Source organism: Bufo bufo, chromosome 2 (assembly GCF_905171765.1).
Source record: "Bufo bufo chromosome 2, aBufBuf1.1, whole genome shotgun sequence".
Classification (NCBI taxonomy): domain Eukaryota; kingdom Metazoa; phylum Chordata; class Amphibia; order Anura; family Bufonidae; genus Bufo; species Bufo bufo.
In genome coordinates, this window is record NC_053390.1 from 804,992,546 (window position 1) to 805,010,926 (window position 18,381).

Here is an 18,381-nt window from a genome sequence, read left to right on the forward strand (position 1 = left end):
ACTGATCACTACAATGCATATGATTTGTTATCTACCTGCCCTTTAGCTGTTTCCACCCCAGTTAATGTCCTAAGAATGTATTCTAGTGCAGTGTGGAATGACTCAAGTATGAAGGATAGTGATGTATATACCCACATCCAAATTGATATACTTCTTGTAGTGACAGATCCTCATATTCACTCACGGAAAAAATGGTAGAGGTAGTTACAGGATATGTAACCTCTGCTGAAGTCTGCTATGACATGACCTGCAATAGAAGTCACATCCCTATGTGCATACAATCAAGTGGCCAGCCTACATATACCATCGAATACAACTCCACCTGTTTAGATCCTCGCCCGTGCAAGTTGGTAACCAACATGACCTGTACCCATACCATAATACAACCCAGTTATGTAAAAAAAGGTCCAGCTCCCTATGGGATGGTTACTGACGTGAGACCCATAGCTGGACATGTGTTCTAGGAAATATAACAGGGGGACCGTGTACACTTTCCCGGCTCTCAATGATCCTATCCCAAAAATAGATTGCCCACTCACGGTCCACTAGTTCCCTGGGATATACTCTTCCAAGTAACCGACTCAGCAGTACATTTGCTCTGAGGCTGAATATATCTCCCTGGCCGTATCCTAGTGGGAGTCCCAGGTCTTGCAACAGCAAATCACAGACAACTGAGTAAGATCACCTGTGCACTTGTAAAGGGGCTAAAACCAGACATCTAGTGCTCCGTCTGAACTATTGATGGATCTCCAGGGCACAAAATAGGCCGACTATACAGTAGATTACCTCCTGCTTAAGCACAATAAGGGATGTGATTCTTTTGAAGGTATGTGTTGTTTCAATCTGAGCGATCATTCAAAATCAATAGAAGGCCATATCAAAACCCTGAGTAACCTAGCAAAAGACATCAAGAAGGATATCAGTCAAAATTGGTGGGACTGGATTTTTGGGTGGTTGCCTGGAACTGTATTTATCCAAAGGCTGGTAGTGACCATAGTGGGGGTAATAGTGTGTAATAGTGTGTATATCCACTATGCTGTTGTGCTCAGTTCATCCCCAATATCATATCTATGTGTAGAGCGTGCATGCCTCCAGCAAACACAGGAAACGTACCCAGGAGGACACAGTGCTCCTCAGAATTAAAATGATCCTGTTTTTTTGTATAAAAAAAAAAAGTTGGGTTAAAAAGGGGATTTTCATAATTTTACTAGTTTATATATAGGACAGTGATGGCTAACCTTGGCACTCCAGCTGTGGTGAAACTACGACTCCCAGCATACTCCATTTATTTCTAGAGAGTTCTGAGAGCAACCAAGCAAGGGGGGGCATCTTGGGAGTTAGTTTTACAACAGCTGGAGTGCCAAGGTTAGCCATCACTGATATAGGAGATATATATATTCTATTTTGATCTAGGAATCAGGAACTGTCCCTTGTATTGATTACACAGGGTCTAGAGACAATTCCCTTTTAGTGTTCTTGCATGGCAAGACCATTTACTGTTCACACATTCTATTTATAGCCAAATTTACCACCCTAACTCCTCCCACAGTTTTTACACTACATAGACAGTAATATACCGAAACGTGCAGATTGTTCCAGATTGGTGTCCTATTACTTTGTGGAACATGTTGCCGAATGGTTCACAAAATATCTGCGTTTTTGTGGCGAAATTTGGCCCATAGGGATGAATGGCGGACTGTTCAAAACTAGAGTGGGAGATGACAAAAGCTAAAGTGTGAGCTGAAAAATCAGGACATGATTTCTAAACTACCACCACTCCCTCATTTTCAAGACGACCTACACAAACTGGCTGCTAATGTTTGTTTTAATGTAACTGACGCACTTTGGGCAACAACATTGCAATTAAATGTCCTATATAAATAAAAGTTGAAATGCATTTCTCACTATCAAGCTTACCATGTGCACTTTTAAAATTTGATCAATTGGTTAGTGTAATGTTTACTATCCTTACTCACTCCAAACAGTTACTCTGCCCACTCCATAAAGTTACTCTGCCCAGTCTAACTTTTCCACAGTTACTCCAGCCACACAACAGTTACTCTGCCCACTTCAGTTGTAGACTACTGGTGGAGGCAAGACCACACAATTTTCCAGAAATTGTAGCTTTTCTAGTTTCCTTTGAAATGCATTGTTCAAGAATGCTTTTAATTACAGCACGCAAACACATCCCACACCCTACCAGATGTTGACACTACAAAAAGACAGACAGGTATCACTTGAAAATATGATAGCACCTCTCCATTACCCTCTGAACAGGGTTATTAGAGATTACACCAAATAACTAAGATGAAAGGAACCTGACATACGTGATTACAAACTGTAACAAACTAATTAACTTAGCTGATATATAAAACAATCCTCTCATGTATACAGATTGTATATAACAAACACCAGTATTGTCTAAAGGAGCTGTTTTACGGTTTCAAATAACACATGGGACTCATTCCAGTTTCATCTGGAATTTCCCGCCATGATGTCTCAAATACATGTACTATTGAAGAAATCAGATGTTTGACCATTCAGGCTTCAGTGCAGCGTGGTTGAATATCTCCCAGCTGGAAGAGAGAATATTCACTGCAAAGTGAAAATTCAAGGGTGGAGGTCTGGGGATCTCAGTGTGCATCCATCTCAAAGCCACCTCAGATGTGAACAAGCTTTCAGGGAAGGAAAGATGATATTTCATCTGCTTTACCAAACCTTGTCCCCATTTGGGAAAAATATCTATTTGTGTAAGCCTCTTTTCCAGAGCAATCCAGTCTTTACAACTTAGGCCTTTCATGAAGCTTGTGCCACCACTTTTTTTTCTCAAGTAGTGGTCACTTGTGGAGGTTGATACAGCTTACATCAGGGAAAAACTGAATTTTTTTAGATTTTACAGAAACAATCACTTTAGATCATGTGTATACAACGTTAGTGTCAACGGCTCTTAAAATCTGTAGCATTAGCAACACATCTCACTATACCAGAAGCGCACTTAGCGGGTGCGAGATGCCATGTACAGTATAGTTTAAGAATCTGCCGCTTCTAAATAAAAATGGGATCAAGTCAGTTGAACTGTAATTTGCAGAACGGAACTTTCTTTCAACCACAGTGCTCCTAGGAGAAAGAAAATTGTAATTTTTTTCTCTCTTTTTTTCTTTATACACAAGTGGCGGCTTAGTTATTTTTTTATATGTATATAAATGAATTACATTTCTGTAAAAATAAAAATCAGTGTTGATTTTAAAAACCAATAAAGATATTATAAAAAAATAAAAATAAAAAAGTGTAGTCGCTGCGTGTGGCTGCAGATGTTGGAGCAGAAGAAACCCCAATAAAGAAGTGTGCTGCTCCGCTCAGACTTCTCTAACTTTTACCTTTTTAAATGTCAAGGTAGATTAGAAGATTAAGTTAATGGATACAGTCCGAGTGTGGCTGGACTGTAGCAAGGAATTTAAACAGACAGGAGGAGAGCAAAATCTTGATGAAGCTAGTGGCAGATATTATTGTAAACTTGGTAATCTTGTTGGGCTGGGTCAGCCACCACACTATAATGGCGCTGAGAAGAAAGGAAGTAGGTGGGTTTGTGAAGGGATATATGTGACTCCATTTTGTCTGTTCTAACAATGTGTATTGTGATAGCATCTTGTTCATGCACTGTTTCAAGTTCCCCTACTGGAATTTGGGTTTCTCTGTCCTTGAACAGTTTCTTGAAATTCCTAATTTCTAGACAAGGTCATTCCGGCTTAATGTTTACCAGCCTATATGTGTCTACATATGATTGGTTAATGCTGTTACTATGTAAATTATACTCTCTGCCTTATAAAAGGCTGAACTGAAGGACAATAAAATTAGAGTCAATTTGAACAGACATGTGTTTGTGTTGTATCTGACAAGCTCATTCTCCTGGCGCCAGATAAGACTTAACCCAAGCTGACCACGGAAGTCCGGTATCAGGGATACCATAGCAAAGGGTCCAATTTACTTACAGTTCTGGGGGCTCGTGTCCAGGATCAAGAGGGTCATCCTCGGGTCCGGTGAGAGACATCGATTTTGTCCTCAGTCTGATCCGAGGGCACTGACCACGTCTCGACCCACGTAAGTTAAACCATCTACTTAAGACTTCGGGAGGTCGCTGTGTCCAGGACACAGGAGACAAGGCTCAGGGAGCCAAAGGTGATTAGAAGGGACTCTGGGAGTCCACATCACTACAGATAGATAAAAGTGCACTAAAAGATACTGCTCAGGGAACAGAAGGTTACAAGCTTGGATTTACTCTTATATGTATATATAAGTGTCTTAGAAGTGATAAGATTATCTGTGTGTGAGATATTGACTGAGTGGTAAGTGTACAGTCACATCCCACTGTTAAATCAATCTGTTTTTACTACTGTTAAAAGGTGTAAAATTGTTTGTGTTGGAGGACCGCAAGACACCCCACTCCTTCGGCTAGGAGAAATCCTTTGACCTGGAGACAGTGAACGCAAGTGGCGGTTCAAAGCAGCAATAGGCGATAGGGGTTCAGAGGATATAGAGAGACATTAAGATACAAATCCGTTGATCAGTTGACAGGATTTGTCGGAGCCTTTATGGTTCAGTCCAGCCAGTCCTGACATCGATTGTCTCGCTTATTCTTTGAACAGAGAATACCAACATGGGAGGACAAGGGTCTAAAACTGAATACCCTAAACCAGAACCAGGGGAAACTTGCAAAATTTATGTAGCTCGTGTTAGTCTAACAAATTATTACCTGATCAACCCATGGGTAGATAATTTAGCAGGCTGGACTGAGGTAATGGATGCTGCAGATCCATTCCCCAGGGACTGTAATAGTATTTATCATATGGATATGGTCAAAGGACTATGTCTAGGTAATAAGAGCCTGGCCGCATTTCGATGCTGATCCTTCCTGGGACATGGATTACATGTCCAGGGGAGGGGAACAGTGGCTGGAAATAGCACCCCATTGGTATGATGCAGGTAATAGAAAAAAAAGAATAAGATTCCAAAAGGTCCCAAAAATGATAGGACCCTACATGAAATAGAACAGGAGGTAGGCACAAAGGAGAAGTCGGCAACCCCCTCCGCCCTACTATAATTCTACCCCCACGGCACCTCTGTACCCAGTTCTGACCCAAGATGAGGAAGACGCAGTAACAGCAGTTATGCCATTAAACCCAAGAGAAAAATACCAACCTAAACTGCAAGTAGGTCCAGAGCTTGCAAAAAGAATGATGGAATATGACACGGCTGCTGACACACAACCTAATAAAACTGGCTATGAGACACGCAGCAAAGACAAAAAGAAAGTGAGTATGAATTAAAGGAGGAAGTCCAAATAACTGCTCCCTTTGACAGTAGGACACCACTTAAGAAAAAAAAAAAAAAACTGATAGAGGACCTAAACAAAATTATTTTATATTGTCCCAAACCTTCCATAGCCCCACTGGGGACTATTACATACCTAAAGAAAGACTGTAAAGGGAGAAACTACACAGGAAGATTTAAGGCTTATCCTGGATGGTATAATAGGCACTCATACAACATGGAATTGGGATGAGGTCAAATGCATATCTTATATTGCAAAACATGCTGAGGCTCCAGATTATATATGTAACACAGAAGATGGTCAGAAAAGGATATGGGGGGGAGATAGAGGACCACATGAACGAGGTATTCAAACAAAAATCTTCATTGCCCGTAGCAGTGGCCTGCAAACAGAAATCTGCTGAGACAGTCACTGAATTCTGGAAAAGATTTATGGACTGTTGGAAGACTGAGGCAGGGCTACCTGTGCTTGGCAATGACAGTTTGATTATCTCCACATTTGTGAACAATTTGTCAGACAAATTGATCTTAACTGTGAAACAAAATGTGTCCTCTTGGACCTCAGATAGGACCGACTATTTCGAAAAACATCTTTGAAAAGGAATCTGCAGGTTTCTTTGAGATAAGGAAAACATCCCACACACGCATATAGTGGCAGAGGCAGGGGAGGAAGAAGATGTGGAAATAACAGCAGGCCCTACAATGGAAGACAGGACTCACAAATACTGAATAATTGTTGCTATAACTGTGGAAAAGGACATTGGGCACGGCAATGCCGCACACCAAGAAGGGATGGGAGCGGTCAAGACTACAACACACAGACGCAACACTCAGTTACAAAACAAACAAGTCAGACAAGCCAAAGACGAGGTTCACAGGGTCAGCCCAGATTCCCACTAGATTGGCACCAGCAACAATCATACTGAGGATGCCCGTAGGGACAAAACCCAACTTTCACACAGGTCACAACACATTGGAAGGACACACCAGTAATTCTACTTAGAGTAGAAGGAAGGAGAGTGGTATTCATGGTAGACAGTGGAGCTACTTCTAGTGTGTTGAACAGTTCAATGTACAGGGTGGGCCATTTATACGGATACACCTTAATAAAATGGGAATGGTTGGTGATATTAACTTCCTGTTTGTGGCACATTAGTTTATGTGAGGGGGAAACTTTTCAAGATGGGTGGTGACCATGACGGCCATTTTGAATCCAACTTTTGTTTTTTTCAATAGGAAGAGGGTCATGTGACAAACTTATTGGGAATTTCACAAGAAAAACAATGCTGTGCTTGGTTTTAACGCAACTTTATTCTTTCATGAGTTATTTACAAGTTTCTGACCACTTATAAAATGTGTTCAATGTGCTGCCCATTGTGTTGGATTGTCAATGCAACCCTTTTCTCCCACTCTTCACACACTGATAGCAACATCACAGGAGAAATGCTAGCACAGGCTTCCAGTATCCGTAGTTTCAGGTGCTGCACATCTCGTATCTTCACAGCATAGACGATTGCCTTCAGATGATACGAGATGTGCAGCACCTGAAACTACGTTAAAACCAAGCACACCATTGTTTTTCTTGTGAAATTCCCAATAAGTTTGATGTGTCAAATGACCCTCTTTCTATTGAAAAAGCAAAAGTTGGATTCAAAATGGCCGTCATGGTCACCACCCATCTTGAAAAGTTTCCCCCCCTCACATATACTAATGTGTCACAAACAGGAAGTTAATATCACCAACCATTCCCATTTTATTAAGGTGTATCCATATAAATGGCCCACCCTGTACAAAGGACCTTTAAGAAAGTCTGAGCCCTCTATGGGAATAAATGGGGTATTGACAAGAACATACAGAACAGTTTCCTTACCAGTAGAAACCATTGATAGGGAATACATTACAGATCAGGCTTTTAGCATCATACCTGAATGTCCTGTGAGCCTTCTGGGAAGAGACTTGTTCATTAAGTTGGAGTTGCAAATCACAGTCGAAAATAATGGCATCAGTGTACACTGACGCTCTGCCCATAGTAACCCCTGTGCCTTTAATCCTTACAAACTAACAAGATCACTCAGAATTAGAGGATATATACGCATCATTATGGGCAAAGGGGGACTATGACACAGGATTCATTGACTGCACACCAAATAAAGCAACCAAAGAAGGCAGTACACCTGTATATCAGAAACAATACCCGCTGTCAAAAGAGAAACTTGACGGACTTAGGCCAATGATAGAAGAATTCCTACAAAAGGGAATCCTGGAAGTGGTGATTTCACTGTACAGCACGCCCGCGAATCCAGTGACAAAGGCAGATGGTACTACCCGCTTTGTACAGGATTTAAGGGCAATAAATAATATCATTGTGCCCATTGCTCCAATTGTCCCAGATGTCACCTCACTTCTTTCTGCAGACGCTGTCCATGTCAGTGTGATAGATCTGAATACTGCTTTCTTCTCTATCCAAGTTTATAAGGCAACCAGACTACTTTTTGCTTTGACGGATGTAAACTGACCTGGTGCAGAATGCCCCAGGGATATGCAGATTCACCTCTAGTGTACAGCATAGTCCTTCAAGCCACGTTAAAACCATGGTACCCCCCCCCCCCCCCAACCCAAGGTTCTGTGCTGCTGCAATAGGTCGATGATTTGTTACTGTGTAGCATGTCAGCGGAGGCCAGCATTCAGGATTGTTCATCACTGTTACAATGGTTGTCAGGATGTGGTCACAAAGTGGCACTCATGATAATGCAATGGTGTAAAATTCAGGTTGAATACTTGAGCTTTGTCCTCACAAACGGTGAAAGGAGAATTAGCACAGAAAGAGTCCAGTCTATTGCAGGCCTTCTCACCCCGCACACCAAGAAAGAAATGTTATCTGTGGCGAAACCAACCTCGCCACTGGGTTTTGGAGAGGCCTGTTTAAAAGCCTCTTGCCTCAGGATTATGGCCCATACTAACTTTTAAACCCCTGAACCTATTCAAGTGAATTTTGGATAGGTTTGTCCCCAAGTTATACTGTTTAAATTGATGTAAGTTATATGTATGGCCAATGTAAACTCAAAGTTGTAACAATTTATAATAAGTGTAACTTGTCAGCTTGGGAGGAATATGCTGGGTGTGTTTCTATTGTGCCATTGTCCCATTGTGTGTTTAAACGGTGATGTCTGTCCTGTTATATCCACATGTGTATTGGTGATTTCTCTTTGTCTTGAGAGATAATTGGATTACGCCTCGGGTGTCTCCAGGGCAGAGAGGAGGAAACCATGATGCATTGTGGGGATGTATTGTCTGTGTATCCTACAGTGCTGCATATCTGTCCTATGTCACAGTCTTCATTCTGGTCCCCTAGGGGCGTGTACACCAAATGGGCTTGGTTGTTTTATACCTCCCTGTGGGCGGACCTGTAATTGCAACAACTGTAATAAAAATAGGCTGGGTGTGCCAGGACCTCAGACCACTGCTTGACCCTCAACACGGAGCCTTGTCTCGTTATTGGGGGGGATCCGGTGTATGCTGTTAGAGACTGATTGCCAGGAGTGTAAGCTGATTCCTGTTCGTCTGCTAGCAGCTATTCGTGAGGTTCCAGTTTGGAGTGCTACTTTGTATCCAGTTCGGGAGGTTAGTGTCCTGCAGTAGCTGTGCCTGTCTCAGAAAAGGGGCATATCGCCTAAACGGATTTTAACCCCTTTGTCTGCTGAAACGGTCCGTTACATTATCTTTCCTTGGTATGATAAACTACTGTAGACAATAGATTCCTGATTGCTCCTATGACAATGTTTTGAGGCGAGCCACTCTGGAAGAAAATCCAGATCTGATTAAATGGTCTTCTGAAATGTACAATGCATTTGATTATCTGAAATGTTCACTCATGTCGAGTCCAGGGCTGGGCCTCCCCGACTAATATGCCCTTCCACGCCAAAATTGTAAAACCATGGCGGGGGTACTGACACAAGAACACGGAGGCAAGTTGCGTCCTTGTGCATTTTTCTCAAAGGTTATGCCCACCTCTGTTCAGGGGATGCCGGCATGTCTGCGTTCCCCTGCAGCCTGTGCAATGATGGTAGAATTAGCAACCACTTTAACCCTGGGACATCTAACCTTTTTGCACACTACACATGATGTTGTAAGCTTGCTCAGAGGTGTACATACACAACACATGTCAGCGCAAAGATTATCTGGATATGAGATCCTGTTGCTCAGTAACCCTTCCCTCCAGATTAAATATGCATCCAACATCGCAGGACCAGCACCTGTCTTGAATGCATTGCTAGGATTAAAAGGAACAGAATATGTCCTTCCTGACACACATGATTGCCTACAGGTGCTTAATCACGAGCCGTCACCCAGGGCCGATTTATCAACTGTTCCCATACTTGACGCACCAGAAGTCTTTGTTGATGGATCATGTTCTCATCCCACTGACACCATATTCTGTGCAGCATATGCTATTGTCATGCTGCCAGACAGTCCTGGAAACAAGCCCAATTCCCATCCAGTCTGCACAGGCAGCTGAACTCATTGCACTCACAAGGGCTTGCATACTACACACCAATAAACCGGTCACCATTTACACAGACAGCAGATATGCTCATGGTGTAGTATGGGATCATGGAATGATTTGGAAGAGGAGAGGATTCACTGCAGCAGATGGCAAGAGAATCTCACATGCACAGCTAGTCACGGACCTCTTGGCCGCAATCAGACTGCCTATAGATCTAGCTAGAGTACATTGCAGGGCACACACAAATAGAAAAGACAGAATTTCAAGAGGAAATGCACTTGCAAATAGTGTAGCTAAAGACACAGCCAAGAGAAAACCAAACAGAACGAATCATGACAATTGGGAAATGGCAGTCCAACACCCACCCTCACCTAATTTGACACACATGCTAACAGACCTACAAAGGTATGCCACTGAAACAGAGGAAAAGGATTGGTGCTATCCAATTTTGCTGAAAAATCCACAGTCTGGATTGGTCTGCAAAGAGGGGAAGCCATGCATACCTCTGCATAGTGCGTCCATCTTCATTGCACACTTTCACGGGGTAGGACACAACAGCATACAAACCACCCACATGTTAGAGCTAAAATTTTTACATCACTGATAAACAGCTAGTCAGACTACATACACAGATGTATTACGTGCTTGAGAAACAACCCTAACAACCCACTGAAAATACCTCACTAACACCTTGACTACCCCACTACACCATTCACCCACTTGCAGGTGGATTACACGCATATACCTAAAACAAAAGGTAAACAAGAGTATGCATTAGTGATAGTGGACATGTTCTCAAGGTGGCCAGAAGTCTTCCCTACAAAGGCAGAAGATACTAAAACTACAGCCAAAATTCTGACTCAGCAAATAATCTCAAGGTGGGGCTGTCCTCTGGTTATGGAGTCAGACCAGGGGCCAGCATTCACCTCAAAACTTGATAGCCAGACTGTTACAGGTGGAATGGAAATGTCATATTCCATACCACCCACAAAGCTCAGGCATTGTGGAAAGAATGAACAGGACAGTTAAAGACAAACTCAGGAAGGCCACTGCTGGTACATTTGAAAAAATTGAAACAAATCCTACCCATAATACTTGCAGAAATAAGAAAGACGCCTAAGAAGTTAGGGATGTCACCATTCGAAATCCTAATGGGTAGACCTTTCCCCACACCATGGGCAAAACGCCCCCTGGTAGTGCAGGAAGGGGACTTGGACCTGATCAGAGATGAGTACGTTACTAATCTGATCAAGGTCCTCAGTAAAACTGAAGAAAAAGTTGCTTGTAAGTCTTCTTTCACAGGAACCAACCCACCCATTCCGGGTAAGCGACCAGGTGATGGTCATGATCTTAAAGGGAAAGGAACCAGGAAGCTTCACCTACGGACCACCCACCGAGGTAGACGCGATCACTAGAACAGCAGTCCTCACTGAACAGTCACCCACATGGATCAAGCTGGTAAAGAAAAGAGAGGTACTAATGGAGGCAGAAAGCCTTGACCCCCAGCGGGATGATGCAGTTGGGAGATTCCTTGAGATGGCCGAGATGCAATGTCTTGATAATTGCGATTCTATGTCTTCTATTTGCCCTCCCACAGCTGTGGGACAGGCAGACACCTGAAAACTGAATGCAGGGGAGGAAGGGGGGGGGGGGGGGGGGGGGGGAGGGAGACAATCTATGGAAGACGAAGGAGAACTTATGGCTGTACCTGGCCAAAACTCTGAACTTAACAGATTTGTCTCCGAACCACTTTATCCGCATCTGACATTTTGGAGACCTGTCTGGTAGCAGTCCCCACCCCAGTGACTGTATGGACAGGACTCCTTCGTTCCCAATGGAATGACACTGATATACAAAAATGTTAAATATGGAAATGTAAATCCTTATTATGCTCGTTATACATATAAGAATCTTCAAAGTAGCATAAGAATAATTACAGGTCTTGTCAGAGTAGCAGAAATATGTTACAACTTCACCTGCGATGAGAGACTATTGCTTCCCTGCATACAAGCAAAATTGCAGAACAAGACTAAGCCAAATATTTGCAACAGAAATATAAATAGCTGTAAAAAGATAGTATCAGGAAAGAATATGCAATGTAATATTACAAAAACAGTACCATCCCTAGACAAACATGTACCTTTACCAACAGGATGGGTATTGGCCTGTGGAAATACTAGTTACACGTACATACCAGCCAATATTACAGAGGGACCCTGCACAATAGCCAGGTTGATGTTAACAATGATACCACTTGTCCCGGCAATACGGACGCAACACATGCGAGACACTTCTCTACAGCTACCAGAAAAATTGGGACTATGAATCTCCTCTCTAGATCAGAATACGTAAGTTTAGGGGTATCCATGGTGGGGGTACCGGGGTTGGCCATATAGAACCACAGGACAATATCAAAACTTGCCTGTTTTATGGTAAAACAGATAAATGTCACTAGTGCAATTCTGCAAGACATACTACTGGATATACAATCATAAAAAGGCTATCTTGCAGAATAAGGCAACTATTGATTATCTATTGCTTAAACATGGTATAGGGTGTTCAGCATTTGCAGGGATGGGTTGTTTCAATCAGATCACTCCCATGGAATAAAAGATAAATAGGCCAACTAGAAGAAATGATTAAACATATAAAACAAGACAATGACCAAGGTTGGTGGGACTGGCTTTTTGGCTGGATACCTGACTTTGGTCAAATAAGATATGTCTTAGGAGTGACACTCGCCGTGGTCGCTGCAATAGTGTGTCTCTGCTGTTGTCTACAGTGTGTGCCCTCCCTCCTTGCCATATGTCAAAAAATGGCTGGAAGGGGGGTACACCCAACGTTCCTCTATACCCCGGTAGAGATGGAAGAGGCAAATAAAACTTCAGCAAAGCCTGAGGATTATACTCTTGAAGGGTATATGGAATATCTAAAGCAGGGGTGCACAACCTGCGGCCCGGGGGCCACATGCGGCCCTTGATACCATTCTGTGCGGCCCCCAACCATCTAGTAACAGACATGTATGCCTATGTCTTGTGGCTGCTCAGATGTATTTTTCATGTATTTCTCCCATTAGATGGGAGTCCTGGAAGTGTAACTAGACATTAATGGTATATAATGTGTGTTCAATATGCCATAAGTACAATATTTCAGTTGTTAATACACCTTTAAATTTTAATTTCGGCCCTCGTCATTGGTTCAGTCTGGCAATGTGGCCCCCAACCAGGAAACGTTGTGCACCCCTGATCTAAAGGGATACAAACAAACTAAGGAAGAAAAGAGAAAGAACCATATAGTATAAGATATAGAAGGTTCTAAGAGGGGATTGAAGGGATATATGTGACTCCATTTTGTCTGTTCTAACAATATGTATTGTGATAGCATCTTGTTCATGCACCGTTTCAAGTTCCCCCACTGGAATTTGAGTTTCTCTGTCCTTGAACAGTTTCTTGAAATTCCTAATTTCTAGACAAGGTCATTCCGGCTTAATGTTTACCAGCCTATATATGTGTCTACATATGATTGGTTAATGCTGTTACTATGTAAATTATACTCTGCCTTATAAAAGGCTGAACTGAAGGACAATAAAATTAGAGTCAATTTGAACAGACATGTGTTTGTGTTGTATCTGACAAGTTCATTCTCCTGGCACCAGATAAGACTTAACCCAAGCTGACCACCGAAGTCCGGTATCAGGGATACCATAGCAAAGGGTCCAATTTCCTTAGTTAGTTATGTATGTTGTCAGCAAAATGCCACCTCCCAAGAGACGCGTTTTGCCTGTGGTGCTCCATGCCCACAGTCACACCCCTGTAAGCCCAAAGCATGTCCTCCCAGTCCCTGCTACGGCACCATCTTATTCCCAGCCAACGCCCACGGCTGGACCATTAATCGCCATCAGCCCTGACGCTCCCGTCGCCCCTGTAGTCTCACCAGTGGCTCCGTTATATCCCATGATAAATCCAGACGGCACGTTTATGGCCCCTAGCAATCCATCTCGTGCCTCGATCATGATAGGTGAGACAGTCAGAAGCACCTGAACAAGAGAATCTGGACAGTGTTAGCCCTGTAGACTCAGACAGACTCATAAACGACCACCCCAATAGACTATAGTGGCTCCGGCACCCAACACTTGAGCCTGCCAAGACAAACTCTGCTCCAGGAACAATTTCATGAATTACAAAGGAATATGCAAGCTTTAGAAAGGGGCAATTTTGAAGTTGTAAAGGATGTCCTAGCTCTTACCCGACCACAAGTGTGACGCGATGTCACGTCCCTGTCCGGATCTTATAAAAAAAAAAAAAAAGACTGTCAGTTTAGAAAAATTAACCACATCTAATCTGGAAACAGGACGTCCATATATGGTCGTTCCTGTAGCCCTTTGGAGACCACAGACTCTAGATCACCCCCTGCTGAGATCACCTCACACCTTGGAAAGCTTCTAAGGACAGACCCCAGCCCATGCGTCTCCTGCCCACCTTTGAAACCATAATAGCTAAACACATGCTAGTTGGCCCTTCCTTGCAGCCTGCTAAATTTACACATCAGAAGCAGAGATAGCTGGGAGGGGGGAGCGCATAGGAGAGACATGTGAACCGTGCTCTGAGAACCCCAAAAAGCATATTGGGGCTATATGGAGTTATGACCCAAAAATGTAGGTACCCTCAAAGTGCACCTCTCACCCAGAGGAACCAGGAGAGTCCAAACTTGGCAGCTCTGGGGTCTTCCCAGACTGGGAAATGGGTTACTAGTCACCTGGAGGGGAGAGAGGTGGGGTGTCACCCATAGAATCGTCCATAAATTCATGGGGGACCCCGCACAAGTGCCCGGTTTTTCATATTTATTACGCCGGCAAAGTTATGGGCCTCTTTTGTAAAATTAAGGAAAAGTGGCCTGGCCGGCAGCAGGGAGGGGCGAACAAGCCCTCCCAAAACCCTCCTTCAGGAACACCCACCGTGCAGCCCTTGGCCAGCGATTGGCTGGGCCAACCCCCCTTACCCTCCAACAGAATGGGGCATAAAGGTCAGTGCGCAAGGGGAGAGGGGAGCTTTTTGCTCTGTGGTCACATCGCCGATAGGCTGTCCGTTGGAACGTAAGTTTGCGCCTAGATTTTGCATAGGCAAAATCCAAGATAGTATTTCTTTTTATCCCTGTTTATTTTCCACATGATTCCAGCTTACTATTGTAATATTTTTCTGTAAATTTTTGTATGCATTGTTTGTTTCACTTCTGTGTTACTTATAGTAAAAGATATTTTCATATCTTTGAAATTGTCTCTTATTGCTCTAAGCCCCACTGCAACAAAGTACTCGTACGCCCTGAAGAGACCTACCTGTTGTATAGTAGACTGATATTAGAGACATAACTGTTTTATGACTCGATTAGGTTAGCTTGTAGCGTGATAGTGGGGCTGATCTGTGAGTGGTCCAAACCCCTATCCCTACAATTATAGAGTCGTTCACTCACGAATGTGGTGGCAGCAGAAAATAAGGGGGTGCAGGATTGACTGTTTGGGTAATTCTGAATCTCCCCCCTGTCGCGGTCCACCCTCGGTTGGGCTTTTCTCCACGCTGGGGCGTCCTGGCAGTCAGAAGTCTGATTTACACAGGGGTGGTCATGACAACAAGGGCCTCCAAAATATGTGTCCTCTACCCCGCAGCAGTTATTCACCATAGTGAACCTGCTGCCAGATCCTGAAACCCATCCCATGCCCTTTTTCAGGAAACTGTCACAGGTACATCAAACGTATGGATGTACATGGTCAGACCTACAGAGTATTTTAGGAAAAACAGGGGAGTATTCTTCACTAATAAACCATATCCCCACCCCTATCCTAAGGGGTCTGACTGTAGTGTCCCACTATGTAAAGATGGGCACTACTCAAGGGTCATGTTGTCCTCCACCTCCTGTGGAACATGGTCATGGTATTTTGTATTGCATTGTAATGTGTAATGCCATGTTAATTCCTGTGTACCAGGCCGGCAGTTTCTCCTCCCAAGCTGTAGAGGGAGCTAGGGAACCCCCTAATATATATATTATATACACACACACACAGGACAGGAGAGAGAGTACTATAGACAGGTGCTTAGCTGAAGAGCAGCTTCTAACATGCAGCTAGATAGCGCAGGTTCCTAGCTTGCCCCCAGGCGAAGAAGTTTCCTCCTAAACTTATCCTGCAGCTTGCAAAGTACAGAGCAGTGCTATAACCTTAACCAGCAAAGTAGAAAGCTGAAAGGCAGAAGGTTACTGACTGATGGGGTATAAGTAACTCCATTTTGTCTGTTTCAGCAACATGTATTAAGATTACATTTGGCCAGTGCACTGTTCCAAGATCCCCCTTCCCCCCTTTTGAAATGTGAGAAACTTCCTGTGCGGTTTCAAGATACCCATACATTCCTTAGTTTGTAGTTTGAACAGTCTTACCTTATAGGGTCATCTTGGCTCAAATGCATACTAACATATGTGTCTATACCAGAGTGGTCAAATGCTGTTACTATGAGTCATCTATTATGTTAATCCAGAGCTCATGTGTAATCATACTATAGGTTAAAACAAATGCTAACATATGATTGGATGTAAAGGAAGTTCAACCCCCTCTATTATAACTGTTTGCTGACTGAATAAACCAGAATGGATTGGAACAAAACACATGTTTTAGTGTTCACCCTGATTCATTCTCCTGGTACCAGAATAAGACTTAATTCAAGCTTACCGCCAAAAGTCTTGTGTCAGGGACACATTAGGCAAAGAGTTCAGATTGCCTTACAGCTTTGGGGGCTCAGTTCTGGGATCAAGAGGGTCATCCTCGGGTCTGCTGTGAAAGACATCAATTCTTGTCCTCCCTTGGGCACTGACCACGTCTCGACCCAAGTAAGTTGAACCATTTACTTAAGACTTCGGTGGGTTGTGTCCAGGGGACACAGGCAATAGCTCAGGGAGCTAAGATTATTTTAAGAGACTCAGGGAGTCCATATCACTAGATAAAAATAAAGTGCACTATGAAGAAATCCCGTTCAGGGAACAGAAGATTACAAGCTTTGATTAACGCTTATGGTACAGACCAAAAGTTTGGACACCTTCTCATTCAAAGAGTTTTCTTTATTTTCATGACTATGAAAATTGTAGAGTCACACTGAAGGCATCAAAACTATGAATTAACACATGTGGAATTATATACATAACAAGTGTGAAACAGAAAATATGTCATATTCTAGGTTCTTCAAAGTAGCCACCTTTTGCTTTGATTACTGCTTTGCACACTCTTGGCATTCTCTTGATGAGCTTCAAGAGGTAGTCCCCTGAAATGGTTTTCACTTCACAGGTGTGCCCTGTCAGGTTTAATAAGTGGGATTTCTTGCCTTATAAATTGGGTTGGGACCATCAGTTGCGTTGAGGATAAGTCAGGTGGATACACAGCTGATAGTCCTACTGAATAGACTGTTAGAATTTGTATTATGGCAAGAAAAAAGCTAAGTAAAGAAAAACTAGTGGCCATCATTACTTTAAGAAATGAAGGTCAGTCAGTCGAAAAATTGGGAAAACTTTGAAAGTAAGGGCTATTTGACCATGAAGGAGATTGATGGGGTGCTGCGCCAGATGACCTGGCCTCCACAGTCACTGGACCTGAACCCAATCGAGAAGGTTTGTGGTGAGCTGGACTGCAGAGTGAAGGCAAAAGGGCCAACAAGTGCTAAGCATCTCTGGGAACTCCTTCAAGACTGTTGGAAGACCATTTTAGGGGACTACTTCTTGAAGCTCATCAAGAGAATGCCATGTGTGCAAAGCCGTAATCAAAGCAAAAGGTAGCTACTTTGAAGAACCTAGAATTTGACATATTTTCAGTTGCTTCACACTTGTTTGTTATGTATATAATTCTACATGTGTTAATTCATAGTTTTGATGCCTTCATAGTCATGAAAATAAAGAAAACTCTTTGAATGAGAAGGTGTCCAAACTTTTGGTCTGTACTGTATATATAGTATAAGTATTTTAGAAGTGATAAGATTATCTGTCTGTGTGAGATGTTGACCCAGGTGGTAAGTGTACGGTCACATCCCACTGTGAAATCATTCTGTTTCCATCACTGCCAACATGTAAACTTTATGTTGCATGGTCTAGTCCCACAAATTACTTCCTAGTTAACCCATGGGTAGACAATTTGGCAGGATGTGAGAATTGACAGTTAAAATGTGAAACAGAATGTTATGCCCGGCTGGCAACAGGGATGAAAATCTGTGAAGTTAGAGCTTACAGACTGTACATCAGAACTCCTGTGATGGTGAAGGAGGGAGGGGGGGGGGGGCTCTAGTGAGTGAGAAAACAGAGCAGTGTCAGAAGTTAATTGATGGCACTAAGCAAGAAAGAAAGTGCTTCAGTGTCTGCAATCAGAAAGGGCTTGTGTTAAATGTTCAGAAATGAACTGGTTAAGTTTTGTTGCCCTAATGTGTGTGCTTAAATAGGGATGATCCAAAGCCCTAGAATTAGAGATTACAGCAGTAAAAGATGGTCAGTTAATGGATAAGTGTATTGAAGGAAAAGAGAAGTTGGTT

General features: G+C 43.0%; 1 long non-coding RNA gene across 1 annotated transcript; it reads left to right on the top strand.

The window, feature by feature from the left end:
* Positions 1–996: 996 nt before the first annotated feature.
* On the top strand, positions 997–17,521 carry LOC120990477. The gene is made up of 4 exons (XR_005776423.1): positions 997–1,008; positions 2,688–3,016; positions 15,324–15,326; positions 17,511–17,521. It is a non-coding gene; the product is annotated as an uncharacterized LOC120990477 (long non-coding RNA).
* The last annotated feature ends 860 nt before the right edge of the window (positions 17,522–18,381 follow it).